Source organism: Oryctolagus cuniculus, chromosome 21 (assembly GCF_051225735.1).
Source record: "Oryctolagus cuniculus isolate XC-2025 breed Fujian yellow rabbit chromosome 21, ASM5122573v1, whole genome shotgun sequence".
NCBI lineage: Eukaryota > Metazoa > Chordata > Mammalia > Lagomorpha > Leporidae > Oryctolagus > Oryctolagus cuniculus.
Window position 1 is genome coordinate 29,956,693 of NC_142887.1, and position 19,878 is coordinate 29,976,570.

The window sequence follows — 19,878 nt, forward strand, 5'->3', positions numbered from 1 at the left end:
GGAGTAAGTGGGACTGGTGTGCCCTGAGGGAATTAATGGGCTGTTGATGCTTTTGTTTTATTGCAGAAACAAGTAATTTCTGCTCCAGCTTATGGTGGTATAGCTATTTCTAAATTTATTGATAATTAGGTTGTGGGTGTAAATGATGGAGGTAACAGTGTTGGTAGACTTGTTGAAGCAATGAATATAGTGAGTGAGTAGTATTAGAGGTCCGATTCATCTTTAATGTTGTGTATCGTCTTTAAGAATGAGTTGCGTTAGTTATTGTTGAATGGAGACTGATTGCTCTATAGGAGGTTGGGGGAGGGGAATAAAATATTAGGGAATAAGATATTGAGAATTACAAGGGCTAATATTGTTGGAGCAATGAAAGGAGCAAATAAGGTTTTGCTTGTTCTAATGGAATTTCATTTTGTGATGATGCAATCACTTTTGGTGTAGACTTAATAGTGTAGGTATATTTGGAGAACTTCAGTTGGAAGAAAATGAATAGTGCTGCCTAACAATCTTTGGGATAATAGGGAGAGATCATTTTGATATATCTAATTGTGGCATTTCATTTTGGGGATTGCTCTCAGTCTTTAAAAAAGTTAATGCTAATTAGCTACATAATGATGATATGACAAAGGTATTGATCAGTTTTTTTTTTTTTTGGACAGGCAGAGTGGACAGTGAGAGAGAGAGACAGAGAGAGAAAGGTCTTCCTTTTGCCGTTGGTTCACCCTCCAATGGCCGCCATGGCCGGTGCGCTGCGGCCAGCGCAACGCACTGATCCGTAGGCAGGAGCCAGGTGCTTCTCCTGGTCTCCTATGGGGTGCAGGGCCCAAGCACTTGGGCCATCCTCCATTGCACTTCCTAGCCACAGCAGAGAGCTGGCCTGGAAGAGGGGCAACCGGGACAGAATCTGGCACCCCGAACGGACTAGAACCCGGTGTGCTGGTGCCCCAAGGCAGAGGATTAGCTTATTGAGCCACGGCGCCGGCCATATTGATCAGTTTTCAAAGTGCTTTTATGGTACTGAAGTACAATAGGCATGATGTTGTGGTTGGACCCACAAATTAGGGGATGCTGGCCCTAAAGTAGACTGGGTGTAGTGAATGGGAGGGTTCCTTGATTGAAATATACTGGAATGGCATCTGTTTTTAAGTCTAATAATGGGATGGCTGATGAGTGTAAAACATCCTTGGTTGAAATTAGTATACAGATTGGCATTTCTGTACATAGAACTACTCAGTTAGGGAGGAGTTGTTAATTTTATCTGTTATGCATAGAGCTCATGAGGATGGAAGTGCAAATTAAGATTAGTGTAATAACTGGTGAAATGTTCTTGGCTGTTTCTACTTCTTGGGCATTTATAGTACTTGCGTTGTTTACTTTAGTTGCTAATATATGTGACGTAAACTAAAGAATCAACAACCAATGGAGAATCTTAGTGTGTGAATATGAAATAGAGTAGTTGTTCTGCGATGATTGATGTAGCACCTTAAAGTCCTAGTTGGAATTGGTGTGTCATAAAGAGAAAAATGAATTCAAGCTGGGTTAACCTTGGCAAATTTGTATAACATTTTTACTAGCAGGTTTATTGAGAAAGTCACAGTGATATATGGCTGGCTTCCAATCAGTTGTAGGGGGTTTGGTTCCTTCCTTAATTTAGGATTCTACAAAAATAGCTCTTCAAATACATGATGTGGTGTTGGGCACCATGTGAAGTCATTCAGGGTTCGTGGTTGAGATCAGGTATGGACGCTTCTCATTTTGAGGCAAAACATTCTTAGGTAACAAAAATTAAGACTACCATGGCTATTAATAAAATAAAGGAGCCCATTTTTGATATGGTATTTCATTTTGTGTATGCATCAAGATTGTCTTATGCCTATAATCCCAGAAAATGTTTTACAAATATAATTGCAAAGTGAATTTTAGCTCAGGTAGAATTGAGTGTATATTCTGAAAATGATAGGAATCTGAGTGAATCCTCCTTTGATTGCAAATAGAGCTTCTATTGGAAAGATGCAATAAAGCTGTGCTCCAGCACAGTGTCATGAAGAACAGTACTTAATAGTTGGCTAGCACAATTCCTGTGAACACCTCTGACTGTAAGTAGGAAGATGAAATCCAGGGTTCATAATGTGGTTGGGCTGTTTTGATACCGCCTCCATATATGGTTGCTAGTGAGATAAATGCTTTTACTTCAGTGGGAGTAGCGATAATTATGGTACTTGTGTGAAATATGCTCTGGTGTTAATGTCTGTTCCTGCTGTAAGTATATGGTGAGCTCGGACAGTCTTTAAAAACCAATATTGGCCAGCGCCACGGCTCAATAGGCTAATCCTCCACCTGCAGCACTGGCACACCGGGTTCAGGTCCCAGTCGGGGTGCCGGATTCTGTCCTGGTTGCTTCTCTTCCAGTCCAGCTCTCTGCTGTGGCCCGGCAGTGCAGTGGAGGATGGCCCAAGTGCTTGGGCCCTGCACCCCATGGGAGACCAGGAGGAAGCACATGGCTCCTGGCTTTGGATCGGCACAGCGCGCTGGCCGCAGCAGCCACTGGGGGGTGATCCAACGGAAAAAGGAAGACCTTTCTCTGTCTCTCCCTCTCACTGTCCACTCTGCCTATCAAAAAAAAGAAAAGAAAAGAAAAAGAAAAAACAATATTGGGCCGGTGCTGTGGTGCAATAGGTTAATCCTCCGCCTGCAGTGCTGGCATCACACATGGGCAACGATTCTAGTCCCGGCTGCTCCTCTTCCAATCCATCTCTTTGATATGGCCTGGAAAAGCAGTAGAACATGGCCCAAGTGCTTGGGCCCTTGCACCCACAAGGGAAACCTGGAAGAAGCTCCTGGTTTAGATCAGTGCAGCTCCAGCCATTGTGGCCATTTGGGGAGTGAACCAGCAGAAGGAAGACCTTTCTCTCTGTCAATCCCTCTCACTGTCTGTAACTCGACCTCTTAAATAAATAAATAAAATCTTAAAAAAAAAAACTATGTTCATGCAAGCTCATACTGCTACTAAGTATCTAGGTGGTTCTTATTCCTTCAGAACAACTGATTCCAGAGAGTGAAATTATTCCAGAAACAGGTAGGATCAGCGTATATACTTTGGGGTGGCCAAAGAATCAGAATATGTGTGGTTAAACTTGGGTATGTCCTCTAGCCATGTCAAAGAATGTGATGTCGGCTCAGCGCTGTGGCTCACTTGGTTAATCCTCTGCCTGCGGCACCGGTGTCCCATATGGGTGCCGGGTTCTAGTCCCGGTTGTTCCTCTTCCAGTCCAGCTCTCTGCTGTGGCCTGGGAGGGCAGTGGAGGATGACCCAAGTGCTTGGGCCCCTGCACCCACATGGGAGACCAGGAGGAGGCACCTGGCTCCTGGCTTTGATCGGCATAGCGCCTGCCATTTCAACCACTTAGGGAGTGAACCAACGGAAGGAAAGCCTCTCTCTCGCATTCACTCACTCATTCATCTATAACTCTACCTTAAAAAAAAAAAACAAAAGAATGTCTAGGTTGTAATTACCACTACTCATATAGGAAGAATAGTAGGAGATTGCTGTAATTGATACTGGTCATACAAAGAGTGGTGTTTGATATTGGGCTAGCACAGGTGGTTACATATTAATAATTGTGATGATGCAGTTAATGGTTTCAGGAATTGATACGACACCTGCCAGCTGAAGTGAAAAGATGGTTCAGTCTATGGGAGCACCCGCATGTTCAGGATTACAGGCCAGGGGTGGGCAACTGTCATTCCTGCTCCCAACCCAGCTTCTGCTATAGGGGAATTGAGTAGTAAAAATGTGTTGTGTGTAATAATCAAAATCTCATGTTATTTATTCAATGGAGCATTATATTTTGTACAATATCTACTGGAAAGAAAAGGTTGGTGACTGCATTCCCTAAGGGCTGAGAAGGGGGCTTTGTGTGCCTTCTCCAGGACAGTTCTTAGAAATAGCACAGAGGCCTTCGTTTTCTGGAATGTTCTCTTGTGTGTTTTTCTTGACTTTCTCACTTAAAGCTTTAGGAAATTTTACAAAACTTCTCCTCATGGAGGTAAATAATAGGTAGACATCGATGAGGCTGTTAAGCTTTTGGAGATTCAGGATTGTCTGGGGGAGCAATCTTGACACAGAGGGACAGACACACGCAGTGGGAAGAATATGCAGAGAGTGTCGGGATCTTGGCAGTCCTGCATTGGAGCAGGCCAGTGCTCTTGGGACCCAGCCGCAGTGTGAGCTGCTGCAACCCTGCCTTCTTTCATTGAAGTTGTTCATTTCCCCTACAGTGTTGAGATAGCTACAGACATCTTTCCAAGCAGGTGTCTTAAAACTCACAACATTATTTGAAATTTGCACTACCAGTATGAACAGTGGGTTTTAAACTTTTGACATTGCTGGAATTAGAGAAGGTGAGCTCTTTAAAAGTAGTGCAAGTCATTAGGATGACTCTCCCATGTGCCTCCTTTTCACGAGGGACAATGACTATGTGTCACTGATCCTCTTGGCTACAAGAATCAGGCTTCCTGTCCTCAAAGGAGGGCAACTTTGATGAGGGTAGAGTGAATTCAGAAACCACGTGGTTTCCAGAGGCTCCTGAACTCACTCACTACAGCAAAACCTGCAGACTCTTGAATCCTCCCAGTGTCTGCTTCCTTGATACTTCATACTGTGTATGATAGGAAATATCATAGGTCATTGATGCTGCACACCTCTTACTGTATGGAGCTGTACCAGGACTCTCAGCCTCAGAGCCAACTATAGTTCAAACCCATTTAACAACAATACCTTCAAAATTATGTGATGTAGTTACTCTAACAGGACAAAATTCAAAGTGGGGAGGCTGGGAAAAGTCCTGGTGGTTGCTGTTAGAGGTTTTTGGGCATGTGACACAGGATGAGGAGCACTGTGATTTCTTTGAGTGATTCAGAAAATTAGAGGGAAAAGTTCGCTAAAGATCTCATAACTAGATTGTCTTGATTGGCTTCAAGTTAGCCCGGGTCTGTCCCTTGTACTGTAGACTGATGTGGTCATGAACTTCATAATGAAGGAATTCATATACTTGTGATTCTAGAGAGAAAGTGAAGGTCTGAGCTCATGAGTGTGCTGACTGCAAAATCATTAGAGAACCAGCCACAGAAGTTTTTCATCTGCTTTGGTTCTTTTGATTACTGGAGGAAAATTTCTCCGGCAAGATTCAAGTTCCTTTAATTTGTGATTTCCTTTCAAATCTGCAGATGATTATTGAATCTTAATGCCACCGCAGGTAGCAGGCTATTCAGAAGACAATGGGTTGTTGTTGTGCACATTGGCTTTCTGTGGATTTATAATTTCCATGACCATTCGAAGGGGAACTTATCTCATGGGTCTGGAGATAACTGTGTTGCAGGTATTCCATTGGAATATGAGCAAGAGAAAAATAAGCAAACAAGTCAATAAATGCTTTGTGAAATATCAAGACTGAAAGGTTCCAATAAAGACAAGAGGGAAAGGATGTGAGTCTTAGACTGGCAGCAGTTTGAGGAAGGGGTCTCTGAGGGATTGACACTGAACCAGAGACTCCAGCATAGTATATTTGGGGTGGGAGTAGGTTTGTGGTCATCAGGGTGGAAGTGAATCACAATGTTAGTTCTCAGTATGGAGAAAACACCCTTGATTGTGTTATGGTCTCAGGGTCTCAGGTCTCAGGTCTCATGTCACTCAGGAATTCCTGGATGTCTGGTGGAGCAGCTATGAAGGAATGGGCGACTGGGGGACACATTTGTATTTGGGAGAGAAAGTGATGTCTTGGTTTTGTGCTGTAGGAGAATACCTCAAAAATTTTGTAAAAGGAATAGATATTGGATACAGTGGTTAAAATGCCAGTTGGGACTCCCTCACACATCGCAATGCCTAGATTTGATTCCTGGATCTGCTCCAGATTCTAACTTCATGCTAATAACACCCTGGGAGGCAGCAGGTAGCTGATGGCTGAAGAAATTGAGTTTCTGCCTCTCAGATGAGAGAACTGAATTGAGTTCCTGATCCTGGCTTTAGCCTGGCCCAGCCCCAGCTATTGCAAGTTTTGGGGACCTCCCAGCACATGGGAGGTCTCTCCTTTTCTATGTTTCTGTGTCTCTGCCTGTCAAAAAAACCCCAATAATTTAAAAAATACACGTTGAATAAATCTAATTGTAGGGTGGTAACTGTTCTTATGATAATAGAGTTAAGCCATTTTAAGGGGGAAATCACTTTAGATCCTTTTAAGTCCAAACTCAAGGGGAATGTAACTTTTCAGTTTCATTATGAAGGGAAAGACATAGATTCCAGTACTGGAGCCTTGGAAATTATTTACTGAGGAGATTTTCTTTCTAGCTAAAGTGAGTTAAAGTGATGAGAGGATGCCTGCTGATGTGATGGGGAAGTTGGTTGTCATTGGTATCAGAAATTGTGAAAAATTTAAAGAGAAATGGACAAATTATTTCTAAAACTCTAGAAAGGAGTTACTTAGGATAGATGTGACCTTTCAGATACAATGAGTGAAAATTGCAAGTTTATGGAAGACTATTTGAAAATATGGCATGACTTAGAGGTATTTTGTCAAATTACACATTTCACCCGTGTAGCAAAAAATGAGTGGCAGCATTAAAATGGATGGAATTTAGAATGCGTGAGAGATTTGAAACAGTCATGGATCTTAAAAATGATGTGCCAGTTATAGTAACATTTCCAGACATATATGAAGTTATCTAATTAAACCAGCATCAATAACCTAATCATACCCCTGGAAACGTCAAAGGATCTATGTCTCTCAACTTGTAGAGATACCAACTAATCAGGCTATTTGGATTATATTACAGGTACTCTCAAGATATGAAGTGGAGCTGATTTTAAGTTATGATAATGTAAAATGCTATTGATACAAATGTCTTAAAAGTTAACACAAGATCATTAGAATTTTTATCACATGATGGTTATCTTAATGAGAAAGACCCAGAGGCCTAAAAGGTATAAATAGTTTTAATATCCTACTATAGACTTCTAGTTTAGAACATCAAAGATTAGAAGATGGGACTTGAGCACCCCCTTGACTTGCATCCTCTGGTCTACTTTAACAAAAACCAGGAGGGAAAGAAACTAGGCATCAGAAGCAATGTAAAGATAGGTGGCAGGCCTGTCAAAGGCTGCTCTGTTCAGTGATCTGCCATCAAGAGGACCCAACAGGCCAGTCCTGCATTGGTTTATATGGAAAGCCAGGGCTTCAGCAGAAGTCAGCTTATGAAGAGCCCTGGCAACTCTGCCAGCCAAGAGTTGGGTCACTGGAAATGGAACTGCCCTGGAGTCGAAGGGCATGGCCGAGTAGGGTCAGCAACATCGCAGGCAGAACTGTAAAATTCCTGTTGGAGATGCCACCTGCCTTTACCTGAGCAGCTCTCCTCCCAGGCCAGCTAGGTGATGGAAGTCAGTAGGATGCCTTGCCAAGGAGGTTCCCACCTCCCTTATGATGTATCCCACATGAAGGAATAGACAGGTCTGGGCCTCATAACTGGCAAGGCATTGGAGCCCACCTGATTATTGTCAAGCCCTTTTTGTCAGTTTCTGTTTGCCTCTCAATCAGAAAGCTTATCTGTGGTTTAGACAGCACCTTTCTTACATCCTCTAATAATGACTGTTCTTTATTTTAGACCCTGTCTAGCCCATTTGGGGCCTCATTCCTTTGTAATCATAGCCTCTACTCCTACATCAATGGCTCTGCTCCCCACCTGTGTGGATTCATGGTCCTCTCTCCCCAATTAACATATGATTGCTCAGAATTTTTCTACAGACAAACCGCTCTACCCACAAGAGACGAGCATCCCTTCTCCCAGTCTTGGTTGGAATCCGCTTTGCAACCTCCCCCTCCTCAGTGGTGATCTCAGGAACAGCTTTGGGCTACAACGTTTTCTCGACCAACTGACTCAAAACAACTCCACTGGTTACAAGAGGTCACTAGGTCCACTGAGACCCCAGTTGATGCCACCCAAGGTCCCCAAAGCCAAATCACCTCACTAGCAGTTTTACAGGAGGTGATAGTGGAACAAGCCAAAGCCTTCACCAACTAGGTGGTCGTTGGCCTGGCCTACATCTGGCCTTTGTGGCCATTTGTGGGGAGTAAACCAGCAGAGGGAACATTCTCTTTCTCTCTCTCTTTCTCACTGTGCCTTTCTAATAAGTAAACAAATCTTTTTTTAAAAAAAATGTGAGTTTTATATTACAACTATGTCCAGTTACCCCTAATATTTTGTAAAAACCTGGTGTGTGTTCTGGTTGCCAAAAGTAAAAGGGGCCATTAGACTGAAGAAAGGGCCAGACAAACCCAGGATTACACAGAGCGTAATTTATTGGGTATATTCACAGACAGAAGTAGTCTTGCAGACCTGCGCCTCAGGGCAGTAGAAAAGGATTTACATGCTAAGCTAGACAGAAGTGGTCTGTGGCCAGCCAGAGTGTACCCAGAATTTTTCAGGCAGTATTAAAAGGTCAGACTTCAGGTAAAGGGCATTTCAGGCATCAGTCCCTGGCAAAGGATGCTTTGTAGACTTTCTTAATGACTTTGTGTATTCTGTAGGCTACAGATGAGTGCCAGTGTCACCGAGTGGTCAAGCGGGTAGTTTCGACCAAGATGACTACAGGCATGTCAGTGTGGATCTCCACAGGGGATGTGGACAATTCAGGATAAGCACAGTCATTACCGTGGGCAAAGGGATGTGTCTCAGACTCAACAATGTCATTATCATCAAAGAAAGTGAAAAGTAAAGCAATAGAAGTAGAGGAGAGCCTAAATACCAGTCTTGGGTACTCCAGTGTCTAGAAAGATAATGTCCAGAATGAGGAAGGGCAGCCAAGAAGTGAGTGAACAAATGAATGATGGATACTTTTGCGCTTTCTGCCTCCCATTTTTTTAAAGATTTATTTATTTATTTATTTGAAAGAGTTACACAGGGAGAGAGGGAGAGGCAGAGAGGGAAAGGGAGAGGGAGAGAGGGAGGAAGGGAGGGAGGGAGAGAGAGAGAGAGAGAAAGAAAGAAAGAGAGAGAGAGGTCTTCCATCTGTTTGTTCACTCCCCAGATGGCTGCAATGGCCGGAGCTGTGCTGATCTGAAGCCAGGAACCAGGAGCTTCTTCCAGGTCTCCTATGCAGGTGCAGGGGCCCAAGGACTTGGGCCATCTTCTACTGCTTTCCCAGGACACAGTAGAGAGAGTTGGATTGGAAGTGGAGCAGCCAGGACTTGAACTGGCACCCATATGGGATGCTAGCAGTGCAGGTGGCAGCTTTACCTGCTATGCCACAGTGCTGGCCCCTCCCATATCTTTTTAAACTCACTTCCTCTCTGAAAAGATGATAGGTTTTAGTAGAATAGAGAGAGAATGGAATCTTTGAGAATGAAAGAGAAAAATGTTTCAAGGGTGAGGAAATCATTCGTCAAGCAAGATGAGATTTAACCTTGATCTTTGAATTTAGCAACACAGAAGTCATTTGTGGTTACTTAAAGAAGCTCTGATGAAGTTGGTCAAGAAAATGGAAGACAAGTAGTGGCAGTCAGAATAGACAGTTTCATGCATTTTGAAGGTCCCTTTTTATGTTCATGGTTCCACGTCTTTCTGGTGAATTTGTGCTTTTATAATTTAAAAATGTGTCTCTGTATCTCTGATTCTGCTCTTTGTTTTCAATTCTTCTTTATTTTTTCCCCTTGTCTCAGGTTTATTTGTACAAACAGCACAAGAAAACACTCGCCCCATGTAGACAGCATCCCAGGGGTCACACCAGGCCTTCTGCCCCTGCACTGGCAGGCAAAGGCTGTTACTAGGGAGCCTTTGCAGAGAGCTGGACACCTTTGGGAGGAGCCTGAGCTGGAACTGGGGCTACAGGTGTGGCTTGGGCTGGGCTTTGGTTTGGGCCTGAGCCTTGGGCTTATTTTGGGCCTGGGCTTTATGCTTGGTTTTGGCCTGGGCCTTGGTCTTGCTTTCAGCCTGAGACTTGACCTTGCCCTTGATTTGAGCCTGAGGCTGGGCCTTTATTTGAGGCTCAGTCTTAGCCTTTGCCTTAGTCTTTGGCCGTGACAGCCTAAGACCCTTGGCAGTAGGGGCTCTAGCATGCTTCCCAAGCTTGGGAAAGGCAATGTAGGCAAGTCAGTTGAGCTTGTGGCTGACACCCTTTGAGATTGTGGGCTTAGCTTCGTTAGGCTTGACAAGGGCCTTGATAGCTTCAGCATGTGCACGCTCAGCCTTGGGCTTGGTGGCCTGCATCTTCTCCAGGCCCTTCTTGTTGTGCTGCTTAACAAAATGCGTGTTCCTCAGGAACTTGGGGTCTACCCCGTTAAGAGATTCATATCTTTGTGGTTGGGGTTTCTTGATGCCGTTTTTGTGCCATCGGGACTGGTTGTGTGTGGTGTGGTTCTTGGACTTGCCCACATGTCTGCACTGTAGCCTGTGGCTACAGAAGTGCCTAGGCCAGAAAAAGAAGTGAATCCCTTCCTTATTTGATATTGATATAGCCACTTGGGTATCCATTTGGTTTAGTGTTTTACTTTCCAGCTTTCATTTCATTTGTCAATTAGGATTTTAAGTTAGATGTATTACACAGGCATGTGGATTTGGTTTAATGCTGTGCATCCCAGTTTTCTTGTTCATTTCATCATTTGCATTAGATAGCTGATGGACTCAGAAACAACGATCAAAGGTCCAGTCTGTAGATAATCCCTCTGAAGAATCCAATCTACTATGTTATCTACACACTGAAGATGGCACAAAGTGAAAATCTTATTTGCTATGCCCATTTTTGTCAGAAACAGCTTTGAGGATCAGGAAATACTCAGCGGATAACGTGGAGAAAGCAGTTCAGAAATTCTTGCCAAGTTCAACAGAGTAATGCCTTGGTGTAGTTGTCATAATTACTACTATGATATGTAGATTTGTATATGCGTATTTGTATCTTGAGGGGAAATGCAGAGAATGTACTTTACTTTGAAGTTTGGTTGGTTTGGATGATAGTTTACCTTATTTCTTTTGATAGCCCAGATCAGACCAGCAGTCACGTTCCTGCATGATGACTGTGCCCATCCCTTAATGAGGCTCATGTTGCTAGTTACAGTGGAATAATTAAGTTCTACTGTTGGGTCTGGGCTGCTTCCACAATGCTAATTGTTTCGCTGCAAATCTGAATGTTGACTGTCTACTGATGTCCATTTTATTCTTTAGCCAAATCACAGAGAACAGGCACTTTATCTTCCAGTGTCTCTTTCCTATCAACACCCCTCTGATATATCTTGGTGTAGTGTGGAGATTGAAGGGATACTTTGATTCATTTTGATCTAATCTATCAGAGTATCAGAGAAAGAAATATTTTGGAAAAATAAATAGGATATAACTTTTAAAGGGAAAAATAGCCTTTAAAACTTGCAGTTTTCTTTGGCAGAAGAGTATTAACATCTGGTTACCAAACTGTGGAATCCTTAAGAGAACTGGAGTTGATTCAGTTTCCAATGAAATATTGGATTATGTGACTTTACTTGAGTTTGCATTATTTTTAAGTACATTTTCAGTTCTGCTCTCCCTGTAATTTGCAGTTTGCATTTACTTGTAAGAAGAGATTTTAGTTTACATGATGACTCATTCTCTGCACCGACATTTGTAAGATACCACAGAAAAACATCATCAGAATGAAAATGCCAGGTTACTAAAATGCAGCAGACAGGGAGGCACCATCTGCTAATGAGGCAGCTCCAGCCTGGAATCCTTTTGTCGGAAGGGAGGAAATTGATGCTGTTGGGCACTGATCATGTACCAGGGGCTCTGCGTGTTTTATCTCTTTTAGACTTACAGGATGCCTCTAAGGTAGGCTCATTCATTCTTTAGAACAATCTACTGTATCAAGAAGGGCAAATAATAGTGTCTGTTGGGCCAATTGGGAATCTTAGGTGGAGTTTGTGAATTACCTGAGATCAGAAAGCCAATCAGTGATGGAGCTGAGACCAGACCCCAAATTCCTCATTTCTAGTCTAATCATTACACTGGAATTTCTGATACTTTTTTTCTTGTTTGTATGTAAGAATGTGATGGTATCGCCATAAGAAACTTCACTGGTTTATTTTTCTAGTTCAGTCTTCTTACCCACCATTCTCTTTCTGAACAGCTGCAAATGTAGTGCGTATACTTGTATGTGTATAATACCAAGGCAAAGTCTGTCCCATTTTGTAGGAGTTGGTAGTAAGTGAGGTAAAGCTGGAGTGAAGCCAGTGCTTGGAGTAGCATTTTATAGGTGTTGACTTCCTAGGCCCCAGAGAACGTATGACTCACATATAAGCTTTCCCAGTGACACGGTGGAAGAGCAGGAATATAGCACTCATTTGTAAAAATGAGGATAATAGGACATTCCCATGAATAAAGTATTTAGAACAGTATTTAGAACCTGGTACAAGGTAGCTAGTAAATATTAGTTTCAGCTTCATTTTCTTTTCTGTTCTATAAAACAGTCTCTTCAGATTGAAGTGGGTAAAAAGGTTGAGAATAAATATTTGCATCCCATGGACAGAAACAGTAGAGGAAGAAACATACTTTTACTTTTTGGAAATTTATCTAGAAAATTATTACTCCTTAGCAAAATGAATGATTATAAGTCACTGGGCCGGCGCTGTGGCTCAGTAGGCTAATCCTCCGCCTTGCGGCGCCGGCACACCAGGTACTAGTCCCGGTCGGGGCACTGGATTCTGTCCCGGTTGCCCCTCTTCCAGGCCAGCTCTCTGCTGTGGCCCGGGATCACAGTGCTTGGGCCCTGCACCCCATGGGAGACCAGGAGAAGCACCTGGCTCCTGCCTTTGGATCAGCGCGGTGCGCCAGCTGCAGTGCACCAGCACGGCGGCCATTGGAGGGTGAACCAGCGGCAAAGGAAGACCTTTCTCTCTCTCTGTCTCTCTCACTGTCCACTCTGCCTGTCAGAAAAAAAAAAATAAGTCACTGGATTTTGTATGCAGGATATCACTGTTTTATTGGCCTGTTCCCTGTTAATTTCTCCTACATTTCTTTTTTTTTTTTTTTTTTTTTTTTTTTTTTTTTTTTTTTTTGACAGGCAGAGTGGACAGTGAGAGAGAGAGACAGAGAGAAAGGTCTTCCTTTGCCGTTGGTTCACCCTCCAATGGCCGCCGCGGCCGGCGCGCTGCGGCCGGCGCGCTGCAGCCGGCGCACCGCGCTGATCCGATGGCAGGAACCAGGAGCCAGGTGCTTTTCCTGGTCTCCCATGGGGTGCAGGGCCCAAGCACCTGGGCCATCCTCCACTGCACTCCCGGGCCACAGCAGAGGGCTGGCCTGGAAGAGGGGCAACCGGGACAGAATCCGGCGCCCCAACCGGGACTAGAACCCGGTGTGCCGGCGCCGCTAGGCGGAGGATTAGCCTAGTGAGCCGCGGCGCCGGCCCTACATTTCTTATATTTCTAAATTTGTACATTTGTTGGAGTAGTCTTAGGATTTCTTTTATTGTCATGTGCATCACAATTTTGGGATAGAGGCATTTTTATAATATGGAGAGTTTTGTGCTCTTCCATCAGTATTTGTTAATATTATTAGCCCATATACTCTTGCTTAATTAAGCAAACAAAACCTAACTGATTCTCCTAAGAGACCTAAAGTGTGCTCATAGCATCTATTCACCTTTATTAATAGTGGCACTTTAAGCTCTTGTAGGAAGTGTGTGCTAGCTATTCTTGATTCTTCTTTTTGTTAAAGTTTTTTTTTATTTTAAAGGCAGAGTTACAGAGAGAGACAGAGACAGAGACAGAGAGAGAAGTCCACTCCCCAGATGGCTACAACAGTCAGAGCTCCTCAGCATTTTTTAACAAGTCTTTTTTAAAATGTATTTTGAATTATGGTAAATGCATGCAAAATAAAATTTGCTCTGTTAATAATTTTGAAGTACACAGTAATGTTAAGTGCATTCACGATGTACAACTGATCTCCATTATGCTTCATCTTGCAAGCTTGAAATTTAATACCCATTATAGAACAACCCCTATTCTCCATTCCCCTCAACTCCTGGCAACTGCCATTGTGCTTTTTGTCTGTGACTCTGACTGCTATAAGTACCTCCTATAAGTGAAATCATACAATATGTGTCCTTTAGCAACTGGGTTATTACACTTAGCATAGTGTAATAGATAACAAATATATATTGTATCATATATATTATATATTCTATATTTATATATTATATATTATAATGTATTATACATTTTATATATACACATTATATTTTATATATTATGTATAAATATTTATAACATGATTATTATAATAATATGATTATCATAATAATATGATTTATTATATAATTAAATATATATTAATAGTAATATATTATATTTACATAATATAATTTTATATATAATTTATATAATTATAATTAGAATTTTATATGATTTTATTATATTTATATTACAATAATATATAATTATTCCATTCTATTATATTATATTAAATATACTATTATATATTATTATATTATCTATAATAATAAAATATATAGTATCTTATATATAATTATTGCATATAATTATATATAATATATTATTGATATCAATATATTACAATTATTATGTTATTATAATTATACTATATTATAAAATTTACATATAATAAAATATATAATAAAATAAATTATCTATAAAACATATAAATTGTTAATTTTATATATTATGATAATGATATTGATATATGTATTAATATATAAATTAATAATTTAATACTTAAATAATTAATATGAATTATATTAATGTTATATATATTATAACATTATATGATAATGATATATTGATATATTAATATTAATACGTAAAATAATTATTTAGTAATTATATAATAATATATAATATATAAATAATATGTAATATATAATAATAACAATGATATAATATGTAATAATGGTATAATATAATATTTATAAATAATTAATATTATAAATAATGAATAAAAATAAAAAAAATTTTTGAAAGGCAGTTACACAGAGATAGGGAGACACAGAGAGCCTAGCTGAAGCCAGAAACCAGGAGTTTTTTCCAAGTCTCCCACATGGGTTCAGGGGCCCAGGCATTTGGGCCATCTTCTGCTGCTTTCCCAGGTGCATCAGCAGGGAGCTGGATGGTAAGTAGAGCAGCTGGGACTCGAACCTGTGCCTGTATGGGATGCTGGTGCCACAGGCAGATGCTTAACTTGCTATGCCACAGTGCCAGGCCCCAGCTTAGTGGCTTCAAGGCTCATCTATCATGTTATAGCATGTGTCATATTTTTCTTAGTAAATAATAATACTCTGTGTGTGTGCCACTTTTTTTTTTTTATCCATCAACCCATGAATAGGAACTTGAGTGCTTCTTCCTTTGTTATTGTGAATAGTGCTGCTATGAACACAGTTGTTTTGAAGTTTGTGCAAACCTCTGCTTTCAGTTCTTTTTTGTTTTTAAGATTTATTTTATTAATTTAAAAGCAGAGTTAGAGAAAGATTGTCCATCCGCTTATCCACTCCCCAAATGGCTGCAGTGGTCGGGGCTGGACCAGGCTGAAGCCAGGAGCCAGGAATTCCATCCGGGTCTCCCACGTGGGTGCAGGGGCCCAAGTACCACTGCTTTCCCAGGCGCATTAGCAGAGAGCTGGATTGCAGGGGAGCAGCTGGGACTCGGAACTGATGCCCACATGGGATGTCGGCACTGCGTGTGGTGGTTTACCTGCTGCAACACTGGCCTCATGCTTTCAGTTCTCTGAGTAAATACCCATCAGTGGAATTTCTAGATGATATGGTACTTAGATTTTTCATTTTTGAAGAGCCATCAGTTGATGTATTCTGAAATGTTACTTTTTTCTTTGATGTTTGAAAGATACTGGGTTTAGAGATTTTCTTCAGAAAATTTTTTTTTAAAGATTTATTTGTTTACTTGAAAGTCAGAGTTACACAGAGAGAAGAGAGGCAGAGAGAGAGAGACAGAGGTCTTCCATCCGCTGGTTCACTCCCCAGATGGCTGCAATGGCCAGAGCTGCACCGATCCGAAGCCAGGAACCAGGAACTTCTTCCAGGTCTCCCCACGTGGGTGAAGGGGCCCAAGAGTATGTGCCTTCTTCTACTGTTTTCCCAGGCCATAGCAGAGAGCTGGATCGGAAGTGGAGCAGCCAGGTCTCAAACCCGCATCCATATGGGATGCTGGTGCTTCAGGCCAGAGCGTTAACCCACTGCGCCATAGCACTGGCCCCCAGAAATTTAAAAATGTTCTTTCACTTACCTCTTTTGTATTGTTTCTAGTGAGAAGTCTGCTGTGACTCTTAGCCTTGTTTTCTCTGTAAAATTATTATTTTTTTCTTGCTGCTTTTAAGATTTTATTAATGTGTTTAAGGATATTGATCATGCTGTGTACCTTGGTACAGTTTTTGTTAATTAGTTTTTGTTTTAAAAATGATCATTTTTTATTAAGTTTGGAAAACTTCCAATTGTTATTTTCTCTTACATGTTTTCCTGAGGCCAGCGCTGTGGCCTAGCTGGTTAACTGCCACCTGGGATGCCAGCATCCGATATGGGTGCCAGTTAGTGTCCTGGATGTTCCACTTCTGGTCCAGCTCCTGCTGATGGCCTGGCAAAAGCAACGGAACATGGATCAAGTGCTTCGGCCCCTGTCACCCGCATGGGAGACAAAGGTGGAAATCCTGGCTCCTGTTTTCTGCCTGGCCCAGCCTGGCCATTGCAGCCATCTGGGGAGTGAACCAGCAGATGGAAGATTCTCTCTCTCTCTCTCTCTCTCTCTCTCCCTCTCTCCCTCTCTCCCTCTCTCCCCTCCCTCTGTCTATCTTCATCCCTTTCTGTAGCTCTGACTTTCAAATAAGTAAATTAATAAATCTTAAAATAAAAACTTTTTTTCTGACTTTCTCTTATTTGGTGACTGGTTACATGTGTATTAGGGTGCTTGAAGTTGTTCACAACTCAATGGTTCTCTGTTAAAATAGCTTCATTTTAATTGTTTCAATTGGTATATCTTTAAATTTACTAATGTTCAGGTTCTGATTTGCCATTAATCTTATTCTCTGCATTTATTATGTGAGGCATTGTAGTTTTATCTCTAGATTTTTGATTTGTGTCTTTTAAAAATATGTTTCAATCCCTCCTTAGCATTCTTATTTTCTTGAATATATATATTTTATAGTAGACAATATCCTTGTATATTAATCTATGTCATTTCACTTGGTTTTCATTGGTTTCTTCTTGTCCTCATTACAGGTTGTGTTTTCCTGCTTATTTGCATGCCTGACATTATGAATTTCACTTTGTTGGGTGCTAGGTTTCTTATATTTATGAAATATTTTTACCTTTGTTGTAGAGCTTTTTTGCTGTTAAGTTCCTCAGAAATGGTTTGGTCCTTTGAAGATTTGTTTTCAGTGTATGTTGGGTGGGACCAGAGCAGCAGCAGTCTAGGCTAATTCTAGGCTAATTCCCTGTGTTGATGTGTATTTGGACTATGTGATGTCTCATATATTATGAGGGCTTTCTCACTCTGATTTATTAGGATAATATTCCTAGTCCTATGTAAGCTCTGGAGAGTGTTCTCCCTGCTTCTTTCTGGTAGTTCTTTTCCAAGTCTTGGAGAGTTTGCCAACACAAATGTGCTAACTGAGTCTCTGCTAAGACTTGGGGTGGGAGGGCTCTTGTAGGTCTCTGCAGTTTCTCTCAGTGCACCTGTCTCCTTTTCATATTTTGTTTTATGAACTTTAGCCACTTTGGTCTCTCATGCCAAATCTGTCTTCTCAACAAGGAGAGATTGCTGGACTCATTGGATTTCTCCTTCCCAGAGATGGAGACGAAAACTCTACAGAGTGTACTTGACCAAATATAGGGCTTAGCTGTTTCTTTCTCCCCTCTCAGGAATTATTAACATTTGCTGCCTCCTATTCAGTGCCTGAAATCTATTCATTCTTATGTATTTTCCCTGCATTTTTTAGCTGTTTAAGTCATTAGGTAGATTAATCTCTTCCTTGTTATTCTGTCTTGGCTGGAAGCAGAATTTGAGCCAGTTGTTTAATATCATGTTCTAATTTATTCATTTATAAAATGAAGATAATTCTATAAGTTGTGAGGGGGAAAAGGATAGTACATCTACATCATGTAGTGCAGTTACTGACACAGCGTAGATGCTGAGTAAATGTTAGTTGCTGTTATTTCTGGCTCATGAGAGGAAGCATGCGTTATGCCAGTGTGGGAAAGTAGGATCATGAGCAAATCCATTTTATTTTGACTCCTTTCTCTCATGTGCAGAATTAAAAAGCAAGTAGTGGCAGTGTTTCTCACCCTTCCTCCCCTATTGACTTATTTCAAAGAGGGCTAAAATATCATTATTAAGAATCTACATAACATAAATGTAGTAAGCCATTTTGTTGTAGTTAAGTCAGAAGAGTGTAGCAATTAGGAATGTAGTCCATAGGGTCAGTCCTGGACTGAAGTCCTTGCTTTCCTTTTTATCAATCCAGAGTAAGGTTGTTCTGCCTGCCTCATGCTCCGTGATACACACGAGGCAGCACCACCTCCTTCACTGGGTTGTTGGGGAATTAAATACATTAATGCTGATGCAGCCCTTTAGCACAATGATATCACATAGACAGGGCTTAATAAGTAATAGCTACTTTAGCTTTACTAGTAGTAAAGTTCACACTGAGATCTTCAACTGGAATGACCATATTGAGCTCCAGATTGCTAGGGCATGCTTTACTTTTTATGGATTTTCCCTTTTTAATATATCTTAGTAGTATTTGTATATGTCTTTACGTGTCACAGAATATATTTATATACATTATCTTATTTTTTTACGTGGATCCTTGACTCTTTTTTTCCCTTGAAGAAATTGAGGCTCAGAGAAGATAAGCAATTAACTTAAGGCCAAAGAGTAAATGAGAGAACTACAACTAAATCACTGATCGGAGAACTTAAGATATGGTGTCCATGCTACTTCCGAGTGAAACATTTCACTTGTGTGAAGATGTATGTACTGTTAACCAACAATGGCTTTTATACTCTTGCAGGCAAAGAGCATGAGGACTCTCACTCCTTTTATTGCACTTAGTGACCAGCACCCAGTATACTGATGTTATCTGCATGTTATCTATGAGAAGAAAAACACAACTGTTGTCTTACTTCCAAAAATTGAGGTTGACTATTGAGTAATTAGCACCTGTTTAAGACACTGGACCATAGTAATTCTTTCTTCATCACAGATGTTATGACTCTTGATTTTTAGCTTTGAAAACAAATATCTTCTCAGTATATAAATTTACTACATTTTCTCTTCAGGGTAAAGCTTTTCTAGAATCATATAGCAAGTGGAACTGTTACTTGACAATTTCATGGATTTTATAGTAATTCCTTTAGTAGATTCCATTTATAGATCAAATGTCTGTGACTAAATGTAATTACTTACAGCTAAATCTGATCAAAGCAATAAAGCTCAAAATAACTTGCATGGACTTTAAAGCACAAAAGGAGGCAGGATGTTTTATGATGGACAGTCCCAATTGTTTCTTTTGAAAAATAGCCCTTAATTTGAAACATGGCTGTGTTCCTCCATGTTTGCTTTCAGGAAAAACAAAAATAAAACCAAACCCTAAAAAAGCAATCGTTATTTCATGTTTTTTCCTACACTATAACATCCTGATAGGCAAATGGTTTTCTTTGGCCAGTTAATTGTCATGGTCTCTTCATGCTCATTGAATAATTCTCTTTTTTCTTTATTTACCTTGTATTAGAATAGTTACATTCTCTTAAGGAGCTTATTTTGACAGTTTTGTTATTTTATCTGTCTTGCTTATGGATTTAGGCAGAAGATTGCTATCATTTTCAGGAATTAGTTTTGGTTAAATCAC

At 40.8% G+C, this 19,878-nt stretch overlaps 1 protein-coding gene and 1 pseudogene across 1 annotated transcript in view; one reads left to right on the forward strand and one right to left on the reverse strand.

Annotated features, from left to right (window-relative positions):
- Positions 1-19,878, forward strand: part of LOC138847461 (uncharacterized) — a 61,708-nt gene that overhangs the window by 29,163 nt on the left and 12,667 nt on the right. The gene's annotated exons all lie outside the window — the stretch shown is intronic.
- LOC149119886 (large ribosomal subunit protein eL29-like) lies at positions 9,871-10,518 on the reverse strand (annotated as a pseudogene).